Raw genomic sequence first — 15257 nt, 5'->3', positions numbered from 1 at the left:
CAGAAATACTTTGGACAGTGTTAGCACTTGATTTTGCTGCAGGGAGACAGAAAGAGCAGCTTGAGTTAATAGTGGCTCGCAAGTCATTCTGGGGCTGGAGGAAGCAGAAACTTAGCTTGAGATTTGTGGATTAGGCTGTGTGGTTGGGTGTGGCCTTTGTGAGTATCCTTCTGGCTCAGCAACAGCACTGAGAAGCTTTGGGGTGTCCCTTCCTCTCAGATAACCTTGACTATGTTGGGGGAGTGGTTGTTTTCCCTCTTTGGGAGAGGCACATCTGTGTCTGTTTCTACCCATCTGCTTGCGTCATGCCTCTGTCCTTCTGGAGGTCGGGTGTTGCTCTCCTGCCCCTGTTTCCCGCCCCTTTCCAGTGTTACACCCTTGTGCCTGTTGGTTCCATGGTGGAAGGGTTTGCTATCTCAGTGCTTTCCATCCTTTCCTCTCAGCTCCGGTACTGAGCTCTTCCCACATGCCTTGGTAAGGGTAACTGGCCATTGGTTCTCATGTGCAAGCCCTTAGCAGCCCATTCTCTCCTCTGAGAGCTCCTGTACCTATCTAGGTCTGTTTATGTTTTATTTTTTTACAAAGCTAATCAATTTTATTTTTATTTCATAACTGTTTTCTCAGACCCTATTTCAATTTCTCTTCCTATCTTCTTCCCTCCCTCCCTCCTTCCTTCCTTCCTTTTCTGAGACAGAGTCTCACTATGTAGTTCAGGCTGGCTTTGAACTCACTGTGTAGCCCATGCTGACCTCTAACTTACGACAATCCCCAGCCTCAGCCTCCCAAGTGCTGGGATTACAGGCGTGTGCCACCACACCCAGCCCTATTTCCATTTCTTGTACTTGAATCATGAGCCCAATCGTACTCTCTTTTCCACCCTAGAGCTCAGATATCTACTGCAGTCCTTTCCGCCTGAACAAGTCTGTGCTCTGTCACTCCTCCTTCTGAGCCCTGGACCCTTCTCTTGACGCTGACACAAGCTTCCCGTGTGACACGTCTGTTCCATGTACTCCCAGGACGGGCGCTGTCTCTTCTCATTTCTGCTTGTTGTGTTTTGGTCCCCACTGACCGAAGCATTGCTGCACCTGCTGGCCAGTGGCTCTCCAAGGCCTGCGCAGGTGCTCACCTTCTTTGCAGATTGCTGATGCGTGTGTGCCTGGTCTCTTCCACTTTTTGGCAAAGCCGTAGAGGACAAGTGTCGTGGAACCTGTAAGTCCTGCTGGGCCTAGGATGTCACCAAACCACTTAAAAATATTCATTAGCTGTTTGGTCACAGTAATGTTTACAATTAATGGGCTTTTCCCTTTAATAAATACACTTAACATTTTAAAGTTCCTGCTTTTCTTTAATGTTGTTTTTTTTTGGTTTTTCTCCGGTACCGGGAACCGAACTCACGACCTTGCGCTTGCCAGGCAGGCGCTTTGCCGCTGAGCTAAATGCCCAGCCCCAGTTCCTGCTTTTCTTAAAGAGTGATTTTTGGTATGGATGGATGATAGTGGCCTCAAACAATGCCAAAATTATGGAAATCCTGCTCAGTTTCTGAGCTTTTGCACATGAATTCTGGTAAAAAATAGATGTACACAAATGTTGATGAGAAAAACTTTTTAATACATAGTTATAGAATCTATAGAGAAAACTGTACCAACCTTTTCAGATTACCTTTCAGATTTTTTTTTTGTTTCTTAATATTGCCTTGTAACAATATCATCTTTGTTTCTGTATGCTTCTGAAACATGCTACTTCAACAGCAAACTTCCTGTTATCAGTCAGATCTGAAATGCGCTACCACAGCTTCACTGTACTCTGTCAGCTCAGCATTCCCTAATTCATATTGTATCCAGGGTTTGAATTATACTACTGATAAACAGTATCGGGTCAGAGAATGGGAAATCTGAGTTCTCTGGAACCTGTTCCATGAGATGCGTTGCTGCTTAAACCTTGAAAACAACCCCTCCCCCCCACTAAATGACAAGAGAATGAACAGTGTATTTCACTGGAAAAGGTGAAATAAAGCAATGTAGTCCGTATTAACTGGACTTGTTAACTGGATCTCCGTATTGACTGGATCTCCATGGTTGTTGGGGCCAGACAAGTCCCAGTGTCAGACCAGGGCTGGCCCATAGTAGATACGTACTTTGCCGAATGTGCTCCTAAAGTATATCACAATCAAGGAGAAGTTCTAATATGCTTGTTAAATGCTTGTTCCAAAAACCTTTATTCCCAGTGATTCAAAATACAGGGATGGGAAGGTCATCATTTATATTACTGTACACTTATGAGGTCTCTAAGTTTTCCACTACATGTTTATCACTTATGATGACAAGAATAATAGAAATCTCATCTAGCATTTACATAGTGCTTTTCATTCTTTTGTCAATAAAAGCTATTTATTAAAGTGTCCACGTGTATCTTTTCCTTTATCTTCAGAATAAATTGGAGTGATGGATAAACAAGGTAGCAATAAATGAGGCCTTCCTCCTCTCTTGGTCCTGGATGTTGGCTTTTTACAGCAGGAATGACAGATTTATTTCTTTGGTGCAGAACTAAAAATAGAAGGAATATGTAATACGCCAAAAGCCACCCATCAAGTTTGTAACAAATGTAGACGCATATTATCCATAGTCTGACTTTTCCACTTTAAATTTGTTATAGATTTAACTGATTTTACATTTCTTTCAATAATGTCCTTGCATTGTCACTGAAATGGCATGATGGGTATATATTTAAAATTACCGTAAAGCCAAAGTTGAACAAAATAAAATTGGAATATATAACAGGTAAGAAAATACTGTTTTCCAAGGCCAAGCATTATCTCATTTTTATTTGTATTTGGAAAGTCTTTATTCATTTTCCTAGACAAAAGACTACGTGATTTGGAATAAGATTTGATTGTGATTTAGAAATCTTTTTGTTGTTGGTTTTCCTTTTATGGATCCTTAGAAATAGGTGAAGATGTCCTTCAGAAAAAAAAAAAAATTGCTTTTGAACAACCTGTTTGCTTTTACATTTTCTTTGCCCTTTGAAATAATCAGCAGCATAATTAATAGGCTGTGATGGCAAAGGAACAAACTGCAAAAACAAGGATTTAGGATAGTTTACTGAAAGATGGTGTGAATGTGTCTTGTCCTTATCTGTTACGCAATGCTAGGTTTATTTTGACAGTGCAGGGTATTTTAAAGTAAGTGTTTGGATTTTGTTTTGGAAAACTCCATTTAATTAAAGGGGAAAAATGGATGAGGCCTCTTCAAAGACCTTTAAAGTTGTACAGAAAAGCCGAAATTTGAGTTTAAAATGATAAATCTCATTTTGAGACCTTGATTATGACTTGATGTGGTTTGGCAGTGCTTTCCTAGAACTGGAGATTTTGGAAGGGCGTACGATTGTTGAAGCAATCTGCACAGACTGTTCCAATCTTTTTGAATGTTTAGTTGGTAATTCCGAGGTATAAGGAATACTTCCGTGAGTTCAGTTCATGGTCCAGCTACTTGGCGATCTGTCACGCTTGTTGGAGACTGTATGGGGGATGGGGCCTGCCCGCTGTGATGCTGGCCTCATGGGTCAGTCTCTGCTTCAAAGGGCTCTAGGCTGTGTCTGGACTCCAGGATTTGTGTATTCATAGCTCTGTCTTCAGTCATGCTGCAGAAATGATTCATATAAACTAACATCTATTGAGATAATAGCCTTTTTTTTGGGGGGTAGTCTTTTTTGAGACAGGATCTTGCTATGCAGTTCAGGCTGACTTTGAGCTCACTTATGTAGCCTAGGCTGCTCTCTAACTTGCAACGATCCTCCTGCCTCAGTCTCCCAAAAAAGGTAATAACCTTTTGTTTTAGAAATTTCCTCTAAATTTTAAGGCCTACTATAAGATAGTATTCAAATTTTGGTACAAATATTTGCCTCATTTACATTTATTTTCATATGTTTGGATGATAAATCCTTCAATTTAGGAGGTTTTTTGTGTGTCTGGAATCGAACTCAGGACCTTGTGCTTGCCAGGCAGGCACTGCTCCACGGAGCTATATCCCTGGCCCATTACTTCAATTTAAAAGAGATTTGACTAGCCAAAATTTAGCACCTGACTTTAGGGAGTAAGTTGAAGTTTCAGAGATGATTTGTCAGTGGAAGAGGTGCTGAAAGGTTCCCCTGGAATTGCTTTTGCTGAGCAGCACATTGGTCTTGTTTCCTTGGCTAATAGCAAGCACGGGTAGGAGAGGCAGGCAGCCAGGGTGTTTGTAAGGGTGTTGGAGACATCCGTTGTACCTCACACATAATCTCTTTGTGAAAACCTATCAGAATAATTTTTCTCTTTTATAAGTATCATTAGTATGTGTTTGTGGTACGTAGTGAATATATTCATCGTAGTTTATCTGTGTGCATACACGCCACCTTCATCCTCGTACTTCCCCATCACCTCTCCTCCCTCTGATCACGTCCCACCCTCAGGTCTTGTTCCCACCTTCACGAAGTGCATGATTCTGTTTCCTACCATCTTTTTAAAGATTTTGTTCTTTAAATTATCTATATCTATATCCATCTCTCTCTCTCTCTCTCTCTCTCTCTTTCTCTCCCTATACATATATATATATATCTGGAATTTCTTAGAATAACCATACAATTTTTTTCCTTTTTTTATTTTCAAGAGAGGGAAAAAAACAATAAAAATTGTATAGAACTGGTTATTATATTGCGTATTGTTACCTTCACAGTCGTTGCTCAGATTACCAGATGCAGCTTGCAAAATTGATCAAACAATATAAGCACTAACTGTTCCTCTCAGTGAACTAATAGAAATTAGTAGTACAGTTATCTTAGATATCTTGTGTATATATACATATCAGCTATAAAGAAAGATAAACTTGAGGCTTTTGTAGGTAAATGGATGCCACTAGAGACCATATTCACAAGTGAAATAAGTCAGACTCATGTGTGAACGTTGTATTGTCTCTCTAGTGTAAGAACTTGAAAGAGTAAATAAGATCCAAAAAGTATAATAGATACTGTTGAAGGGAAAGAAACTGCTCAAAAGGAAAGAACAACTGGGATGGGGGAAAGGAGAAAAGAAGGAAGGAAGAGAAAGCATACAATATTTAACCTGCTGTGTCTGATTTACTACTAGGCTGGTCTTGAACTTGCAATGATCCTCCTGCCTCAGCCACCTGAGTGCTGGGATTACTTTTTCCTACAAATGACTCAAATTTATCCTTCTTTATGGCTGAGTAGTACTTATTCTATGATTTGGTGCCCAGAAAATAGACCTAATTTTCTTAGAACACATCCTGTTTGCTCTTTGCATTGGTTGCTAGGAATTTCAGCTACAAATTCGTAGCTTATGGTTAACTATTAATTATCTTTTGGGATACATTTTATACACTAAATGCATTTTACTTTGATATCTTTAAGCTCCTTTTGATAGCACTTTAAAAGTATTTGTTGAACACCTGCTTACGCTGTAGTGTTTGTGTATGATGCTACAGGTTCAGTGCTAAGGCACAGTCTGACGTGGGCCATGGTCTCATGGAGCTCACAGTCTTTTGAGAGCAAAAAACGAAACAAAGCAAAACAAAAACCAGTACTTAAATTATCACAGAAATGTAATAAAATCGGGAGAAGCATGACGAAAAATGTTACATGATGGGTGATCTGAGTTTCCATCATGAGGATTTGTCCTAATTCTGTTTGTCCTGTGTGTTAGATCCTTTATTCTGACATGTATATACGTGGATTACACGTACGTTTACACTCACAGAGACACTCACGTGTATCTGGACATTCTCTTTTGCGCCTCCAGTTGCTCTGTCACGGTTGCTTCAGTGTCCTCAGTTGAGTCTTGGTTAGTCAACTTTCATGGTCATTTTTACTTTGGGGAAGAGTCGGAGGTCAAAGGGTGGCAGAGCTGGTGAATACAGTGGATGAGGACACACCCTGGTATTTGTAGGAGGCTGCCTTTTATTGGCTGGCACTTGGCTGTAGCATTCACTGTATTTTTGATCACAGTCCATAAAGGCGTTCAGGAAAGAGGGTTCCAGAAGCTCTTCAGAAAGTAGCAAGAACAGTGGCATGAATGTGTTCAAAGAGCGGGGGAATATTTTGAGGTGGATTAAGGCATTGTGCATTTTCCTTTAATGAACGTGTTTTTTTTTTTTTTTTTTTTTTTTTTTTTTGGTACCAGGAACCGAACTTACGACCTTGCGCTTGCCAGGCAGGCGCTTTTGCCGCTGAGCTAAATCCCCAGCCCCTGAACGTTTTTTAATTTAGTCATTCACTGCATGTTTTGATCACGCACACACACACACACACACACACACACACACACACAGGTGTATGCATATATAGTACTATTTTATACTCATAATATTGGGCATTTATCTTATTTATAATTATTCACTATTATGAATAACAAAATGTATTCACTATTATAAATAAAGTACTGTTTTATATTTTTTAAAACACCAACGTTTTTTAGTGGGCAATATATTGGGAAGAAGAAAAGAAAAGGAATGCATCCCACTTACATTCAAGTTTGGGTAGCACTGTGCTTTAATTAGATAAGGATAGTGATCTCTGAAGTAGGAAGGGAGCAGTAAATACAACATAGCTTACCGAGTTTTGTGGGGGCCATGACTGCCAGCTGCTCTGCACTGGGCAGCTTCTTGCCTACTCTGGAAAATTGTATGCATGGTACAGCACGATGGTCTTGTACTTTGGGAGTTAGCGTCCTCCTCTGAAGCACTTCCCGGTTTATATGCTTAGATTTAAGGAAATACTATTAATCTGGGCTGACTCTGTCTGAATAATATGCCTGCGGTAGCTTTCTGTGTTCTGGAGCACGGTATCTCTACACTGACTAATGAGTCTGAATAATTTATTACAAGGTATTCACTAGTTTTTCTTCATGCATTTCTTGTTCATATTCTTGACCAGCTTTTCTAGGGGTCAAATTTATCATTGTGCTCTCACTGATTCCTAGTGTTTCTTGAGGTATCAAAAATATTTTCACATACATTATGAGCATTTATCTCAGTTTATCTTCACCCTTTAACTGGTTTGTGATACTTCCAGCATAACGATTAATTGCATGGGGTTGGAGAGACCTTTGTCTCTAAATCCTGTTGAGTGACTCATTAGCTGTGATCTTGGGACAAGTTGCTCACAAACTCTTTAAACTGGTACGTGATGTGGTAGTTGCTGGTTTTCCTTTTGTCTTTAGCTAGAGTAGATGTAGAAATAAATAGAATATTGCATGTTCACTGTAGAAATTTTAAAACATCACAAGTAAATACAAAAACAACACTGAAGTCACTCATACTGCCGCCCTGCATCTTTTGAGTTTTCGCATGTGTATGTTGACAAGCAGTCGTGTGTCCCATTAATGGATATCACAGTGTGGATTCAGCGTAGGTTATTTTTCACAAATCTGTTCTTTTATAATATTGCAAATATCTTTCTTGTTAATGCCTGTGTCTGCTTTATCATTTCTAATTGTGTGGTAGTCCATTGTACACATGCAGTATAATTTGTGTGTTTCCTATTTTGAACTAAAAATTTCAACTTTGAATTAAAATAATTCATCCTTTCCCAACAACTTCTGTCATTTTCCAGGAAGCAGAATTTTATTTCAAAGTATTAGTATATATTTAAGGATTTGGATATTCCTACAAGTTTACCTATGCTAACTACTGTCTGTTCTGCTTTTCTCTTTTGCCAATTTAATGAGTAAAATAATACCACCTCCTTTAAATTTGCATTTATTTCGATTAATAATAACTTGAATCATGTTTCATGTATTTATTGTTTTTAATCTCTGTATAACTTGCTCTTAATTTTTAAAAAATTATTGATTTTCAACAGCACTTGTATATTATAAGGATATTGAATTTTATCGTACATATTATAGATATTTTCCTGCAGTGTTTTTAAATTTTTTTTTGAGACAAGGTCTCACTGTGTAGTACAGTCTGGCCTTGGACTCACTTATGTACCCAGGTTGGCCTCAAACTCACTGCGATCCTCCTCCCTCAGTCTCCCAAATTCTTGGATTATAGACGTGTGCCATTATGCCTGACCTGTTTTTTAATTTCTTGTTTTTGATTTAAGGGAAATTATGTTTTTTAAATGAAAGGCGATTTAACCATCTTTAAAAAATGTTTGTCCTCTAAAGATAATGTAAGTAGTCATGACTATTTGATTACCTTAATGATTTTACTTTCTGTATTATTTGTCTTTCTGTTTTATTGGCAGTTCTATACAGATTAAATAACTACACCTTTCGAAAGACATCTTAGTATCTCTGAAGTTAGGGTGGCTTCCCAGGTACTCCCTGTAATAATTCACCACAGTTGGAAAAATGTCCTGATTACTCTTATATATGTGTTCTTCCAGTTGAAGTTTATAATGATTGTCAAATTAAAAATTTATTAGCTTTATGTGTTTATGTATTAAGGGTATAACATTATATTAAAAATTATATATTTTATATATATTTGTGTGGTTATGGGAAAAGAATTATTGTTTTAAATTTATAAATTAGGTTAGAAAGAGATTGGATATTTATAATAAACTAGTCTTTTACAAATTTGCTATTCAACTTTTATTCACTTGAATTTATTTCTTTTAGTCATGTTTTAGATTTTATTCATACAAAACCTGAAATTTTTACGGCAGGACCTTTCTTAGATATTTTGTGCAGAAAACAGTTAATATAGCACTTAAAGAAGTGTATTTTTCCAGTATAGAATAGTGATGTTCCTTGTGGGAAATTGGTACATGCATGTAACATATCTTAATACTATTTTTAAAATCCCTTTCCCCTTCTCCCTTATCTTCTGTGTCTCTTTGATCCCTTTTCCCATCTGTACTTACACATGGATTTCATGGGATTTTCTTGTGTCTTTTTCCTCTGTTAGGTTCATTAGTGTTCAGTTTCTTCTGATCTTAATAATCCACTAAGATTATCTCCAAATGAGAATTCTGTGTTCTGTGCTTGTTTATAAGTATTTATCCTTTCATTTGTTTTTCTTGTCATATTACATTGACGTCTGCCTTATAGTTTTTTTATAATCTCTTTTATTTTTTTATGTATTTATTTGTATTTTAGGTTTTTCATGTGAGAGAAACCATGTGATATTTAACTGTCTGTTTTTCACTTACTTTGCTTAACATGTTGCTCTCCAGTTCCATCCATTTTCCTGCCAGTGACGTGATTTCGTTCTTCTTCATGGTTGGAATTTATCACATTTTCTTTATTCATTCTGGATATATAAGCTGTTTCCAGAGTTTGGTTAGCTACCGTGGATTGTGCTGCTCAGAACATGAGTACACATCCATCATTATTGTATGGTATCTTTAATTCTTGTCAAACTATAACCAGGAGAAACATAGCTGAGAAATGGAATTTCTACTTTTAGTTTTTTGCAGAATATCCATGCTGATTTGCCTAGTGATTTTAGAGTTAGTGGGAACTGAATTGTCTTCTTAGAATGATCTGCTGTTAGGCTTGGCTGATCCTTAGCTAACATGTGGGAACTTGGTGTTTGGAATATTCTCTGTGGCATTAAGTGATGGAGTTATTGTAGTATAACAGGCACTGAATTTCTGTGCCAGCCTACCTAGATTTTTTTAAAAAAATCAAAGAAGGAGGTTTGTGGTAAATGCCCACTTTTTTCTGGGATCTTTTTAATGATTGGCTGATCATACAAACTGTGTGTCTGTGTGTTCAGCCCCCGCCCTCTACCTTCCCCCGAATCCTTGAACTGTGAGACTGGGCAGAGACTACATGGTTGCTGCTGGATTTTGTTGTTGGTGAATGTTGGTTACTTACAAATGGATTTCATGGGATGCATTTTTTTGTGTCTTTTTCTTCTGTTTCATTAGTGTTCAGTTTCTTCCGATCTTAATAATCCATTCAGATCATCTCCATATGAGAATTCTATGTACTGTGCTTTTTTTTATAAGTATTCTTTCACTTATTTTTCTTGTCATATTACATTGATGAGATTGTTCAGAACAAAACTGGATGATTGAATAATATAAATGATTTTGCAAACCTTATTATACATTAACATGTACATGTGTTATAAATGTTATACATATTCTCTCTTGTCTACAGTTGGACATTCCTTATCATGTTAAGGAAATATTTCTCAACATCTAATTTATTTAGGGTTTCATCAGAAGCATATGATACTTTTTATTACATGTCATTTTGCATATCTATTGAGATGATATAATTCTTTGTTCTTATATATATATATCACATTAAAACCTTATTTTGATAGGTTTCTCTAGAGCAATGTTATATCTCTTTGATAAGATATAACATTTAATAATTAATAGAATGAATTTCCTTAAAGAACAGAATATATATTTTCTGAATTTCAGCAATGCACACACATAGCCTTGTATATCTATGCATTTTTTTTTTTTTTTTGGTTTTTACCTGGTACCAGAAATCAAACTCATGACCTCACGCTTGCCAGGCAGGCGCTGGGCCACTGAGCTAAATCCTCAGCCCCTATGCATTTTTGTGTATCTATTTTTGTTACACAAAACAGCTTGTTACAGTCAGACAGAAATTTTAGGTACTGACATCTGCTTCCAGCTCTCTCACCTTTACTTTCACTGCAGTATGGTGAAATAGCTATTTTATATATTTTGCATAATTGTCAAAGTATCTGTACTGGTTATCTTTAAATGCTGCCAATACTGACAGTGCAGCAATAGCATTATATCATAAATGCATTCTCATCTTCTTTCCTCTGTAACTGGTCATGATCATTTTCAGTAATAGCATTTGCTGGTATTTGCTTCCTGAATTCTAAAGTTATCTTAAAATACTAAAATGATACTAGGACTTACAATTTATAGTTAAAACAGTGAAAATATCCACTTTAAATAAGACTTTTAAAATGTCTATTACTAACTTTCTGGTTATACTTGTGAAATATATTTAGATGTATGAGTAGCATTATAGTCCTTGTATGAAGAAATATTTTCTTGCAAAAGAGAGAAGATATAGGTAAATAAACATAAAATTTATAGCATTTAATTGAAATTCAGTAATCCTTATGGCTTTTGGTTTTCTTTCATGTGAGTAATAAAGTTTTTGGCTTAGTAACAATGTATTTATCTTTCTTTAATTCCCCTATCTTCCTCTCTGCTATTTTGGCAGGGCAGCCTTTTGCAAATAAATGAGGACAATGCTACACTACATTATAAGTATATCGGCCTGATTTCCATCAGCCATAATTACCTGCAGTTCATGAATGTTCTTTATGGAATGTTTGATGACTGTAGAAGACACAGGCTCAAAAGGAGACGACAGGGTTCCTGCCTTCAAACAACAGATACAGGGAGGTGGGCATACAAACAAGCACTTGTGTGCTATGTAGTGATTTGTTTTAGATCTGCATAAAGTAAGTGAAACCTAGGAAGTCTGTTTAGATTGGCATCAGATATCAAAGTATTATAGAGGCTGAAGTATCTTTTCTCCCACTCCTTGGACAGGTCCCACTAAGCCTAACACTATTATTATCTACTATGTCAAAAGTAGTCAGTTTGCTCTAGAGAAACAGAGTCAATGGAGTGTGTGTGTGTAATCTAGGTTTTTAAGGAAGTAGTTTTAGAGTTGAATTGACAGAAACTGGTCAGTTTCAGGGAGGGAGATATGGGAACACTGGAGAGGGAAGAAAACATGGATATGCAGAGAGTATGAGGGAGAGGAGAAATCATTGTGACTGAACTTTCTAGGTTGAAAGAGGGAGCAAATGGATTGGAAACTTCAGGAGAGCCATAGAAATTGAGCTTTTTTTATTTGTTTGGTTTTGTTTTTTTTTTTCGGTACCGGGAATCAAACTCACGACCTTGTGCTTGGCAGGCAGGCTCTGTGCCGCTGAGCTAAATCCCCAGCCCTGAAGTTGAGTTTTTTATGTGGTGCATTTGGGATGCTCGAGTTGCAGTTGGGAACATAGATATACGAACAGAAAAGGTATCTCCAGGGATAGGAGACATGTGGTCCTGCCTTCGGCGCACCAGTGAAGCCGGGGGAAGAGGTGGGACCATCTCAGGAGAATATGGAAAGTTACGAGGAGCTCTAAGTTGTATCAACATTACTTGCTCTGTAAATATTTGATTGTCTGATTATTTTTTTATAAGAATGGGGTCCTCTGTGAAACAAAAGAGGTGGCAACATTTACCTGAGAAATCTGTAAGATTCCATCCATGTTTTCAAGAGTAAGTTGACATTTACTAAGACAACAGAACGTGTGAGGAATAGTTACCTCCTTGGCAAGTGAACGCAAACCTGTTCGTTCTCGAGTTTTCATCGCAGACAACACAGTTCCATAACTGGCCTTGTTATGTCCACTTCTGCCTCACTGCAAAAAATTCTTGCCATAGTAATTACACAGATATTTTGACACTAAATATGTTGCCAATCCTTATATAAAGTCTCACTTCTTTCCTTCGCCCTTAGCAACGTCTCCTTATGTCCCACACCCCAGGATCCTTGTTTTTGTTCCCGCCTTAGGGCTTGCCTGTGTGGTAGCTCCTTTGTAAATATTTACAGAATGAGTGCATGTCCCTATCTCCAGACATTGTGTGAAGCAAATGTGAGAAAGCATGGGGTGAGCCTAGCAGCGTGCCTGGTGCATTGGAGGGTGCAACAAATACCCCTGTTGGTCGTTCTCACCCTAGTGTTTCCCCAGCATATATTTCTCGATCATCCTCTCTTCTTTTCTGGTCAATCTGCCTTGCTAGTTCTTCCCATCAGCCAATTCACTGCCTTTGGCCTCCGCATCCTCACAGGCTACCTGTGAGTCGATAGTTCTTTTCCCTTCATTTAGCATTGAAGGAAATGTATTTATTTTCTAGGGATTTCCCATACGCATTCTTTCCTGAGCAACTCCATTTCCTGTTATACATAAATAAGTATACGTGGATTCCAGGTCCCAGGGATACTGGATGTATAACAGTCTTCCTGCTGGAAATTGCCAGGAAATGGAAATCCTCTGGAGATTTGGTTGCACCCAACCTAGGGACTATACCACTCATAAAGTATTATGCCAGTTATGCCAGTGTCCTGTGGATTTGGCGTCAGCATTTCATAAATGATGCCAACACCCCTTGAACACCGGCTGTGGGTCAAGCAGTATTCTAAGTACCTTACATACATTACCTCACTTTTTGAGTGTGGTCTTATTAGCATTTCTGTTTTATACTTACCAACTTGCCTCAGGTCATCTGCTACTGATTTGCAAGTTAGGATTTAAGCCCAGGTGGTCTAATTTCAAATTCCTGCCCTCCATTTTGCTTTTATATTCAGTAGTGCCTCAGTAGCAGTTTCAGGGGTCATAAAGTTAGCTTTTATTCTTTAACATTTGATTCAAGGGTTTTTAAATAATATGCAGTTACAGTTTTAAAAAATTTATAATAGTACTTCCCTGCCATTTCAAGGCTCATTTCCCTTAAGGCAACTACTGTTAACGATATTTTCAGAGTTTTTTTTATCATATGGTTTTTTAAGCTTCACAGTGTGTTTGTGATTGCCCTTTCAGTTTTTGTCTTCAGAGAAGTCAGCTTGATTAATTGGCACAAATTTTAAATACAAATGGTTCAAACAGAACTCTGATGGATACACTTACATGGGTATCTACAGGTATACATTTGTACGCATGTATGCACAAATAACTTGCCTCCAAAGAAAGGTGTCTCACCTATGTCCAAAGCAGACTGATGAAATTAACTAAATTCTTACCTGTTTGGGACCTACTTACACAAGTCTCTGTCTGGAGACTTATTTTTATTTGAAAACTCCCATCTAATAAATTGGTCAAGTTTCTAGGACTAAAACTGTTACTTGACAATTCATCTCTGACTCTATCACCTTGATACTCTGAGGAAAATGAACAACAGCCCCTCCCGGGTAAGGAGATGGGTCCTGATGCTCTTTTGAATGCATGGCTTTATAGATTCAGGAATCAGATATTTTCTGAACAATGTGATGGATGTTTTGCTTCTAGATTCATATATTTTTTTGTTCTCCTCTCTTCCTTAAGAACTCTGTAATTTTTAATCAGCGACGCAAAAATGCACCTATGTAAATGGCCATACTTTTCAGCATGCAGAACATTTTCCTAAAAAGGGAGGTCACCAGGAGCGCAGAGCAGCGAAATCCCAGATGGCACTAATATTTGATTTCATTTTTAGCACGCTCATATTCAGCAGATGGATTGGAAGGCTGACCTCTCTGACACTTCTGCATCACTGCCTGCTACTCCAATTGCCTTTGTGAATGTTTTTTCATAAGGCTTCTCCTGGTACCTCAGAGATTGATGCCTGGTTGCCTGCCTGTGCTATGCTTCATTACGCTGAGGCTCAGTGTGCTCAAGAGTCGCTGTATTCTATAAAAGGGGAAATCCTAGCTCCTAAGTATCTCAGACGTTTCCTACAATCTCTCAAATAGCGCGTAACTTCCTGGAGTGTACTGTCTTAGCTTTCTAGGTGTATTTTGATTTGTATCTATCTTTAACTTATTCTAATTTTTCTGTACTATGGTTAAGTTAAAAAGTACAAAAAAAATCTTCTTGAAAAGGCTGAATTTAACTCCTTCCAAAACACCTACCAAATGCAAAGCTTAACTATTTTACTATGAATATTGCCGAGTGGCTAAGAGCACCAGCGTAGGCTAGAGTTCTTTGTTCACTATTTCCTAACTTTAGAGTCAGCCCAGTTTCCTTGTTTGTGAGCTAATGCTCTTACTTGTGCCAGGCTGTTAGGACTAATGTGAAAATTAAAGTAATACACACCAAGTGGTTGTCTCAATAGCCAGCACAGAGAATACGCCTAATAAATGTTAGTCCGGGTATGCATAACAATTGTGGTTGAACGTATGTATAGTATAAATAAACAAAATGTAAAAGATGAAATAATTTTGTTTACTTTTTATTTGGATTGCAAAGAAAGTAAATGGGTAGAGTTTTTACTAATTAATACGCTGTTCGAAAACTTTCTATACAATTAGTTTACTCCTTTTTGTAGATATAACCCACATACCTATTTAGAGATAAACTCTGGAAATGACTACACTCTGCTGGTTCTTCCCAACTTCACCAGGTAGTTTGCACATCAGTAATGCAGCTAAAGAGTGGGAACTACCACAGAGTGTGATTATCTAGCACTTTCTGTGTGTTTCCCCGCAGGCGATCTGGCTGACCATGCGGCAGAGTTCCCTGGTATTGCTCAGTTCTCAGGACTAGGTGGCT

The 15257-nt window shown here is 37.8% G+C and overlaps 1 protein-coding gene across 1 annotated transcript in view; it reads left to right on the top strand.

The window, feature by feature from the left end:
• The window catches only part of Vav3 (vav 3 guanine nucleotide exchange factor), a 272134-nt gene that overhangs the window by 135421 nt on the left and 121456 nt on the right, over positions 1–15257 (top strand). The window lies entirely within an intron of this gene.

The sequence above is a fragment of the Chinchilla lanigera genome, unplaced genomic scaffold (assembly GCF_000276665.1).
Source record: "Chinchilla lanigera isolate Chin_1 unplaced genomic scaffold, ChiLan1.0 scaffold00034, whole genome shotgun sequence".
Taxonomy (NCBI): domain Eukaryota; kingdom Metazoa; phylum Chordata; class Mammalia; order Rodentia; family Chinchillidae; genus Chinchilla; species Chinchilla lanigera.
This window is presented reverse-complemented; position numbering and strand designations above follow the sequence as displayed.